Here is an 18,020-nt window from a genome sequence, read left to right on the forward strand (position 1 = left end):
ACTGTGTACTTAATGCCAGTTCTTCATTTATCTCACTACTTTTCTTTAATTTGTTTCTGTTTTTGTGAATTAAAGGTTTTTGTTTGTCTGCTTCACTACTGGTCAACTTTCCCACCCTTTGTAGTCATAAGATTGAACTACAACATTTCAATTCCTGTTTTGAAGATGGGTTATGTTGGACCTTGCATGAAAAAAAGTCTTGTACATATAACTGTATATAACTGTGTTAGGGGTGGGTGGGCGGTGCTTCTTTGGTCACAATTAACATTTATTTAATCTCTCTGAAGGTTATATATCAGATCCCGCTGAGGGCATCTCAGCACAGAAGAAAAAGATTGAGCATCAACCTGAGACGGTGGAGTTTGAATCTGCGAAAACAGGTGTGTGTTGCTGGACCTTCACTGGAGTTCATTCACCAGGTGGTGGATTATGTTCACTTTTCACAGCACCTCGTGGAGTTTAGACTGTTTCTTGACACGTGGTTGATGAAGAAACCAGCAGTTGGGGTGCCTTTGTTGGCAAGGAAAGGTTTACTGATGTTAAAACCCCAATTCCAGTGACGTTTGGACGTTGTGTAAAATGTAAATAAATGATTTTCAAATCCTCTTCAACCTATATTCAATTGAATCCACCACAAAGACAAGATATTTAATGTTCAAAATGATAAACTTTATTGTTTTTGTGCAAATATTTGCTCATTTTGAAATGGATGCCTGCAACATGTTTCAGAAAAGCTGGGACAGTGGTATGTTTCCCACTGTGTTACATCACCTTTCCTTCTAACAACACTCAATAAGCGTTTGGGAACTGAGGACACTAATTGTTGAAGCTTTGTGGTTGGAATTCTTTCCCATTCTTGCTTGAGGTACGAGGTCTCTGTTGTCGTATTTTGTGCTTCATAATGCGCCACACATTTTCAATGGGTGACAGGTCTGGACTGCAGGCAGGCCAGTCTAGTACCTGCACTCTTTTACTATGAAGCCACGCTGTTGTAACACGTGCAGAATGTGGCTTGGCATTGTCTTGCTGAAATAAGCAGGGACGTCCCTGAAAAAGATGTTGCTTGGATGGCAGCATGTGTTGCTCCAAAACCTGGATGTACCTTTCAGCATTGATGGTGCCATCGCAGATGTGTAAGTTATCCATGACATGGGCACTAACACACCCCCATACCATCACAGATGTGTAAGTTATCCATGACATGGGCACTAACACACCCCCATACCATCACAGATGTGTAAGTTGTCCATGCCATGGGCACTAACACACCCCCATACCATCACAGATGTGTAAGTTATCCATGACATGGGCACTAACACACCCCCATACCATCACAGATGTGTAAGTTATCCATGACATGGGCACTAACACACCCCCATACCATCACAGATGTGTAAGTTATCCATGACATGGGCACTAACACACCCCCATACCATCACAGATGTGTAAGTTGTCCATGCCATGGGCACTAACACACCCCCATACCATCACAGATGTGTAAGTTATCCATGACATGGGCACTAACACACCCCCATACCATCACAGATGTGTAAGTTGTCCATCCCATGGGCACTAACACACCCCCATACCATCACAGATGTGTAAGTTGTCCATCCCATGGGCACTAACACACCCCCATACCATCACAGATGTGTAAGTTGTCCATGCCATGGGCACTAACACACCCCCATACCATCACAGATGTGTAAGTTGTCCATCCCATGGGCACTAACACACCCCCATACCATCACAGATGTGTAAGTTGTCCATCCCATGGGCACTAACACACCCCCATACCATCACAGATGTGTAAGTTGTCCATGCCATGGGCACTAACACACCCCCATACCATCACAGATGCTGGTTTTTAAACTTTGCTCTGGTAACAGTCTGGATGGTCTTTTTCCTCTTTTGTCCAGAAGACACAATGTCCATGATTTCCAAAAACAATTTGAAATGTGGACTCATCAGACCACAGCACACTTTTCCACTTTGCGTCTGTCCATTTCAAACGAGCTCGGGCCCAGAGAAGGCGGCGGCGTTTCTGGATGTTGTTGATGTTTGGCTTTCACTTTGCATGGTAGAGTTTTAACTTGCACTTGTAGATGTAGCGACAAACTGTGTTAACTGACAATGGTTTTCTGAAGTGTAACTGAGCCCACGCGGTAAGATCCTTTATTTATTTATTTATTTATTGAGGATTTATTTCATTCATTTAAAAGAAAAACAGAAAAGCAAAATTAACAAAACATTACAAACCACTGAACAAAAAGGAGCAGTTTGGAAGAACAAGTCTTATATATTCTGCCCCTTTTTTTTACAATACAATCATGCAAAGCATCATCAATCGACATCATTGCGTTTCTATGACTGTCACATGCCACCGACTTCTTTCCTAATTTTAACCATTATTTAAAAGACTACATCCCTAATAGATTACATTTTAAACTTCAACCATTCTAAACAGATTACATTTTTGGCTTTGTCACAGCCCACTGACTTATTTCATAGTTTCATACTTACGAAATACATCAAGTTTAATACATTTTTTTAATTTAAGCGACCCTAACCCTAATAATTCTTTGATTTCTTTGTTGAGGTTGTTCCATAATTTTACACCATTCACTGCAATACTCCGTTCCTTTATCTTGGTTCTGAATCTTGTTTTTTTAAAGACTTCTATGCCCTTCAAATTATAAACTACTTACTCTTTTTTCAAACATATTTTTGAATGTTTATTGGTAAGGTATTGTTATTCGCTTGGTACATTATTTGTAGTAATTTCAAATAAACTAAATCATGAAATTTAAGTACCTTATACTTAATGAACAATGGATTAGATGGATCTCTAAATCGACTGTTGCCAATCACTTTTAAAGCTCTTTTCTGCTAAATAAATAAAGATTGTGTATAAGTTGTACATGTTGATCCCCAGGTTTCTACACAGTAAGTCAAATATGGAACAATCAATGAGTTGTACAGTGTTAATAATCCATAACTATTTAATGAATATTTAACTTTATGCAAAACAGCAATGGCTTTCGCTATCTTTCCTTTTATGTAATTTATGTGTGACTTCCATGTAAAATCTTCATCAATCATAACTCCTAAAAATTTCGTTTCTTTTACCCTTTGAATGTCCATTCCATCTATTTTTAATGACACATTATTTTTTAACTCTGTCATTAAACAATATGAATTTTGTTTTATTAAGATTCACAATCTGTTTATATCAAACCAATATTTCACTTTTTCCAACTCTGTATTTATCACTTGTGCTACTTCCTGTATATCTGATCCAGAGTAAAATAATGTGTCGTCAGCAAATAAAATGCTACCAAGTACATTAGATATATTCACAAAATCATTGATATACAAAATAAACAGTTTGGGTCCAAGTACCGACCCCTGTGGTACTCCACACATAATATTACACAATACTGATTTAGTATAATTTATCTGAACAAACTGTTTTCTATTTTCTAAGTATCTTTTTACCCATTGATGTGCAACACCTCTTATTCCATATTGTTGTAACTTGTGAAGCAATCTTGAATGATCGATAACATCAAAAGCTTTTTTCAAGTCAATAAAAATACTTACAAAATAATCCTTATTATCTATTGTTGTTGATATTTTCTCTATTAATTCCATAATTGCCATAGCTGTCAAATGTTTTGTTCTAAATCCATACTGAGCATTATTTAAAATATGATGTTTCTCAATGAATTTATCCAACCTTGTCACAAAAACCTTTTCCATAATTTTAGAAAACTGTGGAAGCAATGACACTGGCCTGTAATTTGAAACGTTATGTTTGTCTCCATTTTTATATAACGGGACTACCTTGGCAGTTTTCATTTCGTCTGGGAAAATTCCTGTTGTAAGTGAATGGTTCAATAACAGTTTCTATTATACTTTTTACAGTCATCATGTCTAAATCTTCATAGTCAGTTGATCTTTTGCTTACACAGTTTTTTACAATATTCCTTATTTCATCTTTTTCCACATTGTCAAGGAAAATACTATTGACCGTATTTACAATTGTATTTAATTTATCTTCTACTATTGGTTTATTTCCCACCAGACTTGATCCCACCTTTGAAAAATAATCATTAAACTCATTTACAACTTATTTTATGTCATATATCTCTTTATTTTCCTTGACAAGGTAATTTGGAAAAGTTAATTTCACTCAGTCACTTTCCATCACACTTTTTATAATTCCCCATGTTGCCTTTATATTATCTTTACTCTTATTCAGTTGTTCACTATAATAATCTTTTTTTTGTTTCCTAATTATTGTCAATAGTTTGTTTTTATATTTTTTGTATCTGTGTTCTGTTTCCTTTGTTTACATTTTTAAAAAGCAGCTGTATAAATAGTTTTTCTTTACACAAGCGTTTTTTATTCCCTTATTCATCCATGGTTTATTTACTATTTTCTTACTAGTTTTTATTAATTTACAATTTTTATTATATGATTTCATCAGTATTTTCATGAATGAACTATATGCTACATTAACGTCACCGACATAAACTTCTTCCCAATTTTGATTTTTAAGATCATAATTTAATGCCTCTAAGGCTTTTAATGACTTGTCTCTTTTAAAGTTTATAACAGTTTTTTTTTGTACCTATTTTTATATTTAAATATTGAAAAAACTGGTAAATGATCACTGAGATCTGTCATCAAGATCCCATTCTTAATAATTTCATCTGTTCTATTTGTGAATATATTGTCAATTGCAGTTGCACTTTGCGATGTGATTCTGGTTGGTTTTGTTATCAAGGGGAATAAACCCAAGCTATTCATTGAATTCACAAAATCACTTACTCTTTGGCAACTGGAGCTTTCTACATTAATATTAAAGTCTCCACACATAGAGCGTTTTGTTTTTGATTTGACAGAATAATTCTATTATTTTATCTGTAAATTTCACAACACAAGAGTCTGGTGCTCTGTATACACAACTGATTAAAATATTTTTAGATGTTTCATGTACAATTTCCACTGTCACAATTTCTATGACATCATCTATAATTGTCATTTCTTCTACAATTTTACATGTCAGATCTGTTTTATGTACAAAGCAATACCTCCGCCTTTTTTATCTCTATTTACAAAATATAACTCATATCCCTCCATTTGAACATCAGCCATGAGGTCATTTTTAAGCCAAGATTCTGTGATTGCAACAATGCTGAATCTATTTTTAAACTGGTTTAAATAATCTTTTATTTTTGACATTTTATAGTACAAGCTTCAGATGTTTATATGTATGAGTGACAGGGTATCTTCAGTAATTTTTTCACTATTTAACTGTTTTTCGTATAATACTCAGAACCAGTTGTAGTCAAGTCAGATATACTTTCATCAATATTGGTGTCTATGTCATATATTTTATCATCTGTTTCCATGTTTAATCTGATTTTTTGTTGGTCATACTACCAACTGACGTCATATTTATTTGTCTACTAAGGTCTGTACTTTGCAAGGCACTCCATGTCTCTGATTTGTATACCCTTTGTCCCTTCTTTCACTCTGATCCAAACCCTTTACACAATGATGTTGGTTTTTAATGCAGTGCCACCTGAGGGATCGAAGGTCACTGGCATTCAGTGTTGGTTTTTGACCTTGCCGCTTACATGTAGAAAGTTCTCCATATTCTCTCAATATTTATTATTTTTTTACTGTTCTGAGAAGTAATATTTCTGCTACTTTTTTAGTGTAACTACCGTGAATTTTAATTCATTTATTTACGTCTGTGTGAGCCTTAGGAGTGGTTAGCTTATTCATTATTGGTTAGCTCGTGCTTGCTTGGCTATAATCTTGAATTTACTAGTGCAGAAAGTACACTACTTTACACCCTCCGTAAATCCTGCATGATGTTGGAAGATAAGGTGGCTCTCTAAGAGAGCCAGGTCCATAAGTTAGAACAGCTTCTTAGCTCAGTGGAGTTAGACGTTACGGGCACTCCAGATGAGGTTAGTGTTGGGCCGGCTAGCGAGCCCATTAGTATCAACCTAGAAATGCCGACTGTGGAGGACGGCTTTCGGGCTGTGACTATCAATCAATCAATCAGTCAATTTTTTTTATATAGCGCCAAATCACAACAAACAGTTGCCCCAAGGCGCTTTATATTGTAAGGCAAGGCCATACAATAATTATGTAAAACCCCAACGGTCAAAACGACCCCCTGTGAGCAAGCACTTGGCTACAGTGGGAAGGAAAAACTCCCTTTTAACAGGAAGAAACCTCCAGCAGAACCAGGCTCAGGGAGGGGCAGTCTTCTGCTGGGACTGGTTGGGGCTGAGGGAGAGAACCAGGACTAGGTGGAGGAAGCCCCGTAGGGCTTGGTGCCTGGTTGTGGTACCCCGATCACACCCACCACTGCGAACTGTGAATCTGTTCTCCCCCTTGGACTTGCCTGATGTGAATTCTCTGAGCCCACGAGTGGCTTCCACTGCTGTTTCCAGGCCAAAACGCCGAACTTTAGTGATAGGGGATTCTATCACCCGCAAAGTCAGGTTACAAACGCAGGCTGACGTTAATGTATTCCTGGGGCCAGAGCTCCTGACATTGCATCCCATCATAGGGTGCTGACGCTGCAGAAGGGAAGACAGACTAAGGAACATGACATGAGATATAGTCACATAGTTATTCATGTCGGCACCAATGATATCAAGATGAAGCACTTAGAGGTGCCACAAAATTGGACATAAAGAGGACTTGTGACCTTGCCAGAAAGATGTGTCATCATCGATTAATAGTCTCTGCTCCCTTCCCCTCCCGAGGTACTGATGAGGCGTTTAGCAGGCTGACATCATTAAATAGGTGGCTGGCGCAATTTTGGAGACAGCAAGGCTTTAGCTTTATTGATAACTGTCCTTTGTTCTTGGGCCGCCGTGGCTTGTTCATGCTGGGCGGCCTCCACCCTACTGGGGAAGGCACTGCCATCTTGTCTGCGAACATAGATAGAGTTCTACAGGGAGGGTAACATTAGGAATTTACAGCAGGCCACGGAGCAGATGAGCAGAGACCCTGCAATGCTTATAACAAATGTGGGTGTGGAATCCATTAGTATAGCGGGGAAATTAGTGCAGAAAATCCACTATGGTGATAGTGCAGTTTATCTGCCAGGGAGGGAAATTCAACAAGTTGAGACTGTGGCCTGCTTCCGTAGATGTGTCCATAAAAATCATAGAGGGATATGCTTTCCAAACTTAATACCCATTACTACATTGGATGATGTTGAAATTGAGGATGGCCCAATGGTTGTTCCAGCAATATCAAAGATTTTGTGTGTGCTACCTACAACTCGCGTGGAATGTCTCAAACCTAAACCTACTTCAAGGCATCTTTTACATGCTACTCTGGAACCACCCCTCAAACCAAAGAGTTCAACTGTCAACCCCACTGAAGTCCTCAGTCTGGGTCTCAACTGTCCTCAGAATCATTGCTGATTAATGATCTATTTATGGATCATCACTTAGATATGATTGGGTTATGTGAAACCTGGTTTAAACCTACAGCTGTCCTCCCCTTAAATGAGGCCTGCCCACCAGCATATATATTTAGTCACATCCCTCATGATGCTAAGCAAGGCAGGAGTGTTGCTCTTATTTATATGAGGTCTATTAGAAAAGTATCCGACCTTATTATTTTTTTCAAAAACCATATGGATTTGAATCACGTGTGATTGCGTCAGACAAGCTTGAACCTTCGTGCGCATGCGTGAGTTTTTTCACGCCTGTCGGTTGCGTCATTCGCCTGTGAGCAGGCTTTGAGTGAGGAGTGGTCCACCCTCTTGTCGATTTTTTTTCATTGTTTAGGAATGGCTCAGACTGCCGCTTTGCTTGATCAAAATGTTTTCAGAAACTGTGAGGGACATCAAAGTGGACACCATTCGAGAAATTCAGATGGTTTTTGGTGAAACTTTTATGGGCTTCAAAGAGATTACGGAGTGTTACTGTCGCTTTAAGGACGGCCCAGAGCAACTGGTGGTGCGCCGCTCTCTGGCGTTCAGACAGCTGTCGGTGGTTTTTCCATTGAGTAATTATCCAAGAAATTGTGGATGTGCCTGGACATGCCAGAACATGTCCCGTGAGGCTTCATCACGACGTTGCTTTGCGCCATGCGGCACTGCCGTGACGCGCGAAGCCTCCGCTCCTCTTTCCATGACAAAAACTCCTGTAACAGTGGAATGTGCCGTTCATTTCCAAACTGGACGCTGTGTTTTATCCAGGATGTCATCTGGCTAGCACAGGAATTGTGAAAAGACGTGGACATCAGCACTTTTTCGGCACAGTGAGACAGACGTGCGGAGGAATTCCGCGTGTCGCGGCAGTGCCGCATGGCGCAAAGCAACGTCGTGATGAAGCCTCATGGTACATGTTCTGGCATGTCCAGGCACATCCACAATTCTCGGATAATCACTCGATGGAAAAACCACCGACAGCTATCTGAACGCCATCTCAAAGCCGTCCTGTGAGACCAAAACGGAGGTGGTTTTGTCTCGCTCCAGTAGCGAATCCATTGTGACGCGCGAAGCCTCCGCTCAGCTTTCCATGACAAAATCTCTTGTTAAAAGTGAAATCTGCCGGAAAATGGTTGATGTCCAGCTCTTGTTATTTTCATTAGTTACTTCATCCAAACCATCAACATGTTTATTAGACCCCATTCCTACCAGGCTGCTCAAGGAAGCCCTACCATTATTTAATGCTTCGATCTTAAATATGATCAATCTATCTTTGTTAGTTGGCTATGTACCACAGGCTTTTAAGGTGGCAGTAATTAAACCATTACTTAAAAAGCCATCACTTGACCCAGCTATCTTAGCTAATTATAGGCCAATCTCCAACCTTCCTTTTCTCTCAAAAAATTCTTGAAAGGGTAGTTGTAAAACAGCTAACTGATCATCTGCAGAGGAATGGTCTATTTGAAGAGTTTCAGTCAGGTTTTAGAATTCATCATAGTACAGAAACAGCATTAGTGAAGGTTACAAATGATCTTCTTATGGCCTCGGACAGTGGACTCATCTCTGTGCTTGTTCTGTTAGACCTCAGTGCTGCTTTTGATACTGTTGACCATAAAATTTTATTACAGAGATTAGAGCATGCCATAGGTATTAAAGGCACTGCGCTGCGGTGGTTTGAATCATATTTGTCTAATAGATTACAATTTGTTCATGTAAATGGGGAATCTTCTTCACAGACTAAAGTTAATTATGGAGTTCCACAAGGTTCTGTACTAGGACCAATTTTATTCACTTTATACATGCTTCCCTTAGGCAGTATTATTAGACGGTATTGCTTAAATTTTCATTGTTACGCAGATGATACCCAGCTTTATCTATCCATGAAGCCAGAGGACACACACCAATTAGCTAAACTGCAGGATTGTCTTACAGACATAAAGACATGGATGACCTCTAATTTCCTGCTTTTAAACTCAGATAAAACTGAAGTTATTGTACTTGGCCCCACAAATCTTAGAAACATGGTGTCTAACCAGATCCTTACTCTGGATGGCATTACCCTGACCTCTAGTAATACTGTGAGAAATCTTGGAGTCATTTTTGATCAGGATATGTCATTCAAAGCGCATATTAAACAAATATGTAGGACTGCTTTTTTGCATTTACGCAATATCTCTAAAATCAGAAAGGTCTTGTCTCAGAGTGATGCTGAAAAACTAATTCATGCATTTATTTCCTCTAGGCTGGACTATTGTAATTCATTATTATCAGGTTGTCCTAAAAGTTCCCTAAAAATCCTTCAGTTAATTCAAAATGCTGCAGCTAGAGTACTGACGGGGACTAGAAGGAGAGAGCATATCTCACCCATATTGGCCTCTCTTCATTGGCTTCCTGTTAATTCTAGAATAGAATTTAAAATTCTTCTTCTTACTTATAAGGTTTTGAATAATCAGGTCCCATCTTATCTTAGGGACCTCGTAGTACCATATCACCCCAATAGAGCGCTTCGTTCTCAGACTGCAGGCTTGCTTGTGGTTCCTAGGGTTTGTAAGAGTAGAATGGGAGGCAGAGCCTTCAGCTTTCAGGCTCCTCTCCTGTGGAACCAGCTCCCAATTTAGATCAGGGAGACAGACACCCTCTCTACTTTTAAGATTAGGCTTAAAACTTTCCTTTTTGCTAAAGCTTATAGTTAGGGCTGGATCAGGTGACCCTGAACTATCCCTTAGTTATGCTGCTATAGACGTAGACTGCTGGGGGGTTCCCATGATGCACTGTTTCTTTCTTTTTTTGCTCTGTATGCACCACTCTGCATTTAATCATTAGTGATCGATCTCTGCTCCCCTCCACAGCATGTCTTTTTCCTGGTTCTCTCCCTCAGCCCCAACCAGTCCCAGCAGAAGACTGCCCCTGCCTGAGCCTGGTTCTGCTGGAGGTTTCTTCCTGTTAAAAGGGAGTTTTTCCTTCCCACTGTAGCCAAGTGCTTGCTCACAGGGGGTCGTTTTGACCGTTGGGGTTTTACATAATTATTGTATGGCCTTGCCTTACAATATAAAGTGCCTTGGGGCAACTGTTTGTTGTGATTTGGCACTATATAAAAAAATTGATTGAATTGATTGATTGATTGTGATAACCAGAGAAATTGCACACGATGGTCACGGATCCATACAGCCATCCGTTTAGAAATTAAATGGTCGCTCAGCCTATCGATGGCTGCTTCGGAGCGCGGCGCACCACCAGTCGCTCTGGGCCATCCTTAAAGCGACAATAACACTCCGTAATCTCTTTGAAGCCAATATAATTTTCACCAAAAACCATCTGAATTTCTCGAATGGTGTCCACTTTGATGTCCCCTCACAGTTTCTGAAAAAATTTTGATCAGGCAAAGCGGCAGTCTCTGAGCCATTCCTAAACAATGAAAAAATTGACGAGAGGGGTGGACCACTCCTCACTCAACGCCTGCTCACAGGCGAATGACGCAACCGACGGCATGAAAAAACTCACGCGTGCGCATGAAGGTTCAAGCTTGTCTGACGCAATCACACGTGATTCAAATCCATATGGTTTTTGAAAAAAATAATAAGGTCGGATACTTTTCTAATAGATCTCGTAAATCTGGGTTTAACTTATTAGCTGTTGGGGGTCACAAATTTTTTTTTCAAGATGGCGCTGACGACTCAGCTGCCTGTTATTTCAGCTCTACCCCCTCTTTTCCTACTTTCACTGTTTTTAATACTTTTTAATAGTGCTTATTTGTCTTTATTTGCAGTGGGTGGTACCCTGTGCAAGTATGCACAGGGGAAACCCACTTTTGTAACTCTTGTGATTATTTTTATGCTGCTCTCGGCACTATTTTGAGGCAGCACGGGGAAATCCCTTTGTTTCCAGCTCCGGACGTCCCATTGTTTATAGTCGGGATCAGCTGCTTGGACTAAGAGACTCTATGTACAGTGGGCTGGGTCCCCGCTATGCGGAGGACCTGGACATACCTACAGACATACGGAAGAGACGGAGAGGCTGCAGGGGCAGACAGACGAAGCGGAGAAGGACTTATATTCCATCTGTGGTCATGGGGAATGTAAGGTCTCAACAAGACCGTGGAGCTATCAGCGCTAACCCGTTTCCAGAGGCTGTATAAGGGCTGCAGTCTCATGTGCTTCACGGAGACGTGGTTGGATGAACATGTACCTGACTCTGTCATTAACATGGACAGCTTTACACTCATCTGCGCGAACAGTACGCTGGCGGAGAGCGGAAAAAAGAGTGGAGGGGGGGCTCGCCATTTATGTGAATGACAGATGGTCCAGCACAGCTCATATTCACATCAAAGATCAGATCTGCTCCTCGGACGTGGAGTTACTCGTGGTGAGCATGAGGCCATACTATCTCCCACGGGAGTTTGGAAGTGTGATTACACTCTGCGCGTATATTCCTCCCTCTGCAGACACTGTCTCTGCCTGTGAGCGGATCAAGCAGCTGCAGACACAACACCCCGTGCCCTTCTCCTCATCACCGGTGACTTGAACCATGCCTCCCTCTCCACCACCCTCCCCATGTTCACCCAGTACGTCACATGTAAAACCAGGGACAATACGAGGTCTGTTAGAAAAGTAACAGACCTTTTTATTTTTTGCAAAAACTATATGGATTTGAATCATGTGTGATTGCATCAGCCAAGCTTGAACCTTCGTGCGCATGTGAGTTTTTTTCACGCTGTCGGTTGCGTCATTCGCCTGTGATCACGCCTTGTGGGAAGAGTGGTCCAGCCCCCTCGTCAGATTTTCATTGTCAGGAAATTGGCTGATCGACTGCCGCTTTGCTTCATCAAAATTTTTTCAGAAAGTGTGAGAGACAGCCAAGTGGAAACCATTTGGAAAATTCAGATGGCTTTCAGTGAAGATCTTATGGGGATCACACAGATTAAGGACAATTACAACTGGATTAAAGACGGCCCACAGCGGCGGATGGCACGCCGCGAACCGAGCGGCGATCGACAGGCTCAAATGACCAGATCATTTCCAAAGTGAACACTTTGTTGATCCGGGACGTCGTCTGACTACCAGAGAAATGGTAAGACAGCTGGACATAGCACTTTTTCGGCACATTCCACTGTTACAGGAGTTTTTGTAATGGAAAGAGGAGTGGAGAAATTCGCCACGGAGCTGCTCATGGTGCAGGACGAAAGCACCTCCGTGTTGGTCTCACAGGACAAGCCCTAACATGCCCGGAAGATTCAGACGGCTTTTGGTGGCTTTTCAGTTGTGTGACTATCCGAGAAATTGTGGACGAGCTGGACATGCCACAACATGTCCTGTGAGGCTTCATCACGGTGTTGTTTTTTGTTCTGTGCCCGATGCCTCCGTCCCGATGCGCGAATTTCTCCGCTCCTCTTTCCATTACAAAAACTCCTGTAACAGTGGAATTTGCCAAAAAAGTGCTATGCCCAGCTGTCTTGCCATTTCTCTGGTAGTCAGATGACATCCCGGATCAACAAAGCTTTCACTTTGGAAATGATCTGGTCGTTTGAGCCAGTCGATCGCCGCTCGGTGTGCGGCGCGCCATCTGCCGCTGTGGGCCATCTTTAACCCAGTTGTAATTGTCCTTAATCTGTGTGATCCCCTTAAGATCTTCACCGAAAGCCATCTGAATTTTCCAAATGGTTTCCACTTGGATATCTCTCACACTTTATGAAAAAATTTTGATGAAGCAAAGCACCAGTCGATCAGCCAATTTCCTTACAATGAAAATCCAACGAAGGGGCTGGACCACTCCTCCCACAAGGCGTGCTCACAGGCGAATGACGCAACCGACAGGCGTGAAAAAACTCACGCATGCGCACGAAGGTTCAAGCTTGGCTGATGCAATCACACATGATTCAAATCCATATAGTTTTTGCAAAAAATAAAAAGGTCTGTTACTTTTCTAACAGACCTCGTAGAATACTGGACCTTTTTTCGCTAATGTGGAGGACGCTTACACCTACGCCCCCCTCCCCCCACTGGGATGCTCAGATCACAAACTCATCTACCTGCTCCCCCAATACACACCCAGGGTGAGAAGAGAACTAGTGCAAAAAGGTCAGTGAACTCTGGAATGAAGAGGCCACTGAGCGGCTGAGGGACTGTTTCAGAACCACAGACTGGAGCATGTTTCAAAACTCTTATGGTGAAGAAATCAACAGCCTGTCCCAGTGTGTCACTGACTACATGAACCTCTGTGTGGAGAGCACCGTGCCCACCCGGAGGGTACGGTGCTTTCCCAACAACCACTCCTGGGTGAGCCCAAGCTGAAGTTCCTGATGAACCAGAAGAAGAGGGCTTTCAACTCGGGAGACAGAGAGGAGCAGCGTAGAGTCCAACAGGAACTCCAGTGGAAGATCTGTGCAGCCAAGAAGGTGTATGGAGGGAAGATGGAGGAGCAGCTGGCCCGGAACAACATCAGAGATATGTGGAGATGCCTCAGAGCCCATCTCCGATTTGGGGCAGGGTGCCACAGAACTGCAGATGGAGATTCTCGTTCACAGAGGAGCTAAACAGCTACTTTAATCGTTTTGGCTCCTCCAACCTACCCCCCCTGCCTGCTCCCGGCTCTCCACATTTCTCCAGCGCTAGCCCTCCAGTCCCCCTCGACCCCCCCACCTTCTACCCCCCCGATCACCTCCACTGCACCCTGGACCTTGTCCCTCCTCCCCCAGGATTGTATTCAGCACCAGCCCACCTCGGCTCACACCTCATCTTCCCCCTCCCTCCTCCCTCACTGTAACTCCAACCGAGGTGAGAGGCCAGCTCCTGCGGCTGAAGCAGAGGAAAGCAGCAGGACCTGATGGGATCTCCCCGAGGCTGCTGAGGACCTGTGCAGATGAGCTCTGTGAGGTCCTCAGCTCACATCTTCAACATGAGCCTCAGCCTGGGCATGGTCCCCACCCTGTGGAAGACCTACTGTGTGGGCCCGGTTCCCAAAACACCGCATGCCAAGGAACCAGCCCACTACAGACCATTTGCCCTGACCTCCCACCTCATGAAGACCATGGAACAGCTCGTCCTGTCTCACCCCCGCACCTTGGTGACCGACATCCTGGACCCACTGCAGTTCGCCTACAGGCCCAACATCGGGGTAGATGACGCTGTCATGTACCTACTGCAGCGAGTGCTCACCCACCTGGAGCGCTGTGAGAGTCAGGTTCTCTGATTTCTCCAGCGCTTTCAACACCAACAGTCCGATGCTGCTGCGGGGGAAGCAGGAGGACGCAGGTGTGGATGGACACCTCGCCGCTTGGACCATCTACTACCTCACTGACCATCTGCATTACGTGTGGCTGCGCGGCTGTCAGTCTGAGGTGGTAAGGTGCAGCACCGGGGTCCCCTCTCGCCTTTCCTCTTCACCCTCTACACCCCGGACTTCACCTACAACACGGACAGCTTCCATCTCCAGAAGTTCTCTGATGACACCGCCATTTTGGGTCTGAGGGGAACGAGCTGGAGTACCAGTCGGTCATCACAGAATTTGTGGACTGGTGTGAGCGCAACCACTTGTGTCTCATCACCAGTAAGATGAAGGAGATGGTGATCGACTTCAGGAGGAAACCACCACCTCACCCACCGGTGAACATCCAGGGGAAAGACATAAAGACTGTGGACAGTTTCAAATACCTGGGTGTTCACCTCAACAGCACACTGGACTGGACTCTTCACACCGACGCCCTGTACAAAAAAGGCCAGAGTTGCCTCCACCTCCTGAGGAGACTGAGATGTAGCCGCTGCTCTCCTCTATGCTGTCGTCTGTTGGGCCCCGGGCTGCACAGAGTGGGAGCGAAAGAGACTGAACAAGCTGGTCAGGAAGTCCAGCTGTGTCCTGGGCTGTCCTCTGGACTCTCTGGAGGAAGTGGCTGAGAGGAGGGTGTTCACCAAGTTCAAATCCATCATGAACAACTCCTCACCCCCTGCATTGGACTGTAGTGGAGCTGAGCAGCTCGTTCAGCGACAGACTGAGGCACCCTCAGTGCAAGAAGGAACGATACCGCAGGTCGTTCCTCACTGCCGCTGTCAGACTGTACAATAACACTGTGAAATAACCACATGCAATAATATGTCCACAAATCGTGCAATATTATGTCCACAAATCATGTGCAATAACTCGTTTACAAATCCCTGCACTAATTTCACCTTACCACACCTAAACTCCACTTCACATATTGTAAATAAGATGCTCCTATCTCCTTTTCAATCCCAATCATGTTTATATATATGTATATGTGTAGGTGTATAGGTATGTGTGTGCATATGTGTATGCATGTATGTATGTATATGTCTGTGTACGTATGTATGTATGTATATATATAATTTTTTTTCTACCTCATTTTCTTATGTCTTGTAATGTTACAAGTATTATTATTATTGCTTATCCTTGCACACGCTGTTTGATGAACGTTTTCCTCTACTTGCACCCATCTTGTGTGTTTTTTAAGAGCTGACGTAACGTGAATTTCTCCTCTGTGAGATCAGTAAAGATTATCTCATCTTATATAACTCGTTCCAGCATCTGATCTTCACTCTGCTCAGGATATTACGCATTGCCAAGGTCAAAAGAATAAAAATCAGCCATATTACTTTGTCACTGTATATAGGCCTCCTGGCGCATATTTTGAATTCTTAGATGAATTTGGTGCGTTCATTCTCTAACTTGTCAACTAGCACAGATAACATTCTAATCATTGGTGACTTTAACGTTGATATAAAAAAGCCTTCTGATCCCCTCTGCAAACCATTTATGACAATTGTGGCTGCATCAGGATTTCGGCAATGTATTCGGGCTTCGACGTACATTAGTGGAAATACCCTTGATTTGGTTCTCACACATGGTATTGCTGTCATGAATATTGACATCATGCTTCTTACATCAGTGGTCTCTAATCACTCATTTATTAAGTTTACAGTTTTGCTGCCGTGTTTAGTGGAACAACAACCTTATATATCAGTACGGCGATGCATCAACTCCTCAACTAAGACTGAACTCGAAGCTAGACTGCCTGATGTCTTAGCTTCAAATTTGGCAAATACCCAATCAGTAGACAGTCTTGTGAATAGTTTAAACTCAGTGCTCAAAACTACACTCGACATGATTGTGCCACCTTTGCTAAAACCATGCCCCCCAAAACACAGTCACTTTGGTTCAGTGATCACCTGCGTGACTTCAAGTATAAGGCTAGAGGTCTAGAATGGAAATGGCTTAGTTCAAAATTTGAAGTATTCCACCTTGCGTGGTGTGATGCTATCTTAGACTAAGCATGCACTGCTGGCTACAAAGCGAACCTATTACTCTGATTTGATCAACAAAAACAAGCATAATTCAAAGTTCTTGTTTGACACGGTGGCAACACTTATTCATGGACAACCACCAGTCGCTCTCCTTTTACAGCACAAGATTTCCTGGATCTTTGAGAAGAAAATAGAAGACATTAGGTTAAACATATCCCCGTATGCCCCAACCACTACACCCTACTAGTGAGGTGAGCGCTATTACTGAGGTATTACTTAGATTTATAGATTCATTATAAGGACTAGATGTTGTAATCCCTGATGTTTGCACCGCTTTTACTTCAGGACTTCTTGGTGAATGGCTGCTAAAAGGCTTTCCCAGCGGGACACATCATCAGTTGTGTGCCTCAGCATCACAGGGTGTTTCGGCCATTTATCACAAGACACCCTCTGCTTAGGCAGGCCCACCACAGGTTGATCAACCCCGGGTGTGTGTCCTCTTGTTACATGTTTGCCTTAGCAGCCCAGGTGGGGTCACTCTTTTTCAACCACAGCCAATGACTCGTCCTCTCTGCAGTGTTGGCCAGCTCCTTGATGGCTTGTCTGTGCTTCTGGCCCCTGATTCCGAGCTCCCTAAGGAGCTTTACAGTTCTGGCTAGGAAGCCTCTACACCCCACCTCCACCGGGCGCACCCTTATTTTCCATCCTCTGTCCTCTGCCTCGGCTGCTAAGTTGGAGTAGCTCAGCTTCTTACACTCGTACGCTTCTTCGAAAGCGTCCTCCCAAGGAACTGTGAGTTCTATGATGTAGGCGAGCCGGCAGGAATTAGACCAGAGGACAAGATCTGGTCGCAGAGTGGTTGTTGCGATCTCCAGGGGAAAAATGAGCTTCTGATCTAGATCGACTCGCATCTGCCAGTCCCTGGCTGCACTCATTGGGGTCAAATCTGGGTTTTTAGGGGCTAACTCTTGGTTTGTCCCCCTCCCGGACAAACGATAGAGGTTGTCGGCTCACATCCTGGTTGTTGACAGGTTGGGCATTGATGGATACCCTTTTACACTCGATTTTATCGGCTAGAGATCTGAGGACCTGATTGTGTCTCCACGTGTATCTGCCATGAGTGAGGCTGGTCCTACAGCCAACCACAATGTGCCTGAGTGTTGCAGGGGTTGTGCACAGGGGGCAAGATGGATCCTTTCCAAGCCATAGCTGCAGATTTGTGGGAGAGGGCAGCACATCATATATATGTAGCTCGGATGATAAAGCTCAGCCTATTAGCTTCCATGTCC

The 18,020-nt window shown here is 43.1% G+C and overlaps 1 long non-coding RNA gene across 1 annotated transcript in view; it reads left to right on the forward strand.

Moving 5' to 3' along the window:
* The first annotated feature begins 255 nt into the window (after positions 1–255).
* LOC117518910 overlaps positions 256–18,020 on the forward strand; it is a 30,261-nt gene continuing 12,496 nt past the window's right edge. The window contains exon 1 of the long non-coding RNA XR_004563115.1: positions 256–380. This is a non-coding gene — a long non-coding RNA (uncharacterized LOC117518910). The remainder of the gene's footprint in view (positions 381–18,020) is intronic.

This window comes from Thalassophryne amazonica, chromosome 1, assembly GCF_902500255.1.
Source record: "Thalassophryne amazonica chromosome 1, fThaAma1.1, whole genome shotgun sequence".
NCBI classification, from domain to species: Eukaryota; Metazoa; Chordata; class Actinopteri; order Batrachoidiformes; family Batrachoididae; genus Thalassophryne; species Thalassophryne amazonica.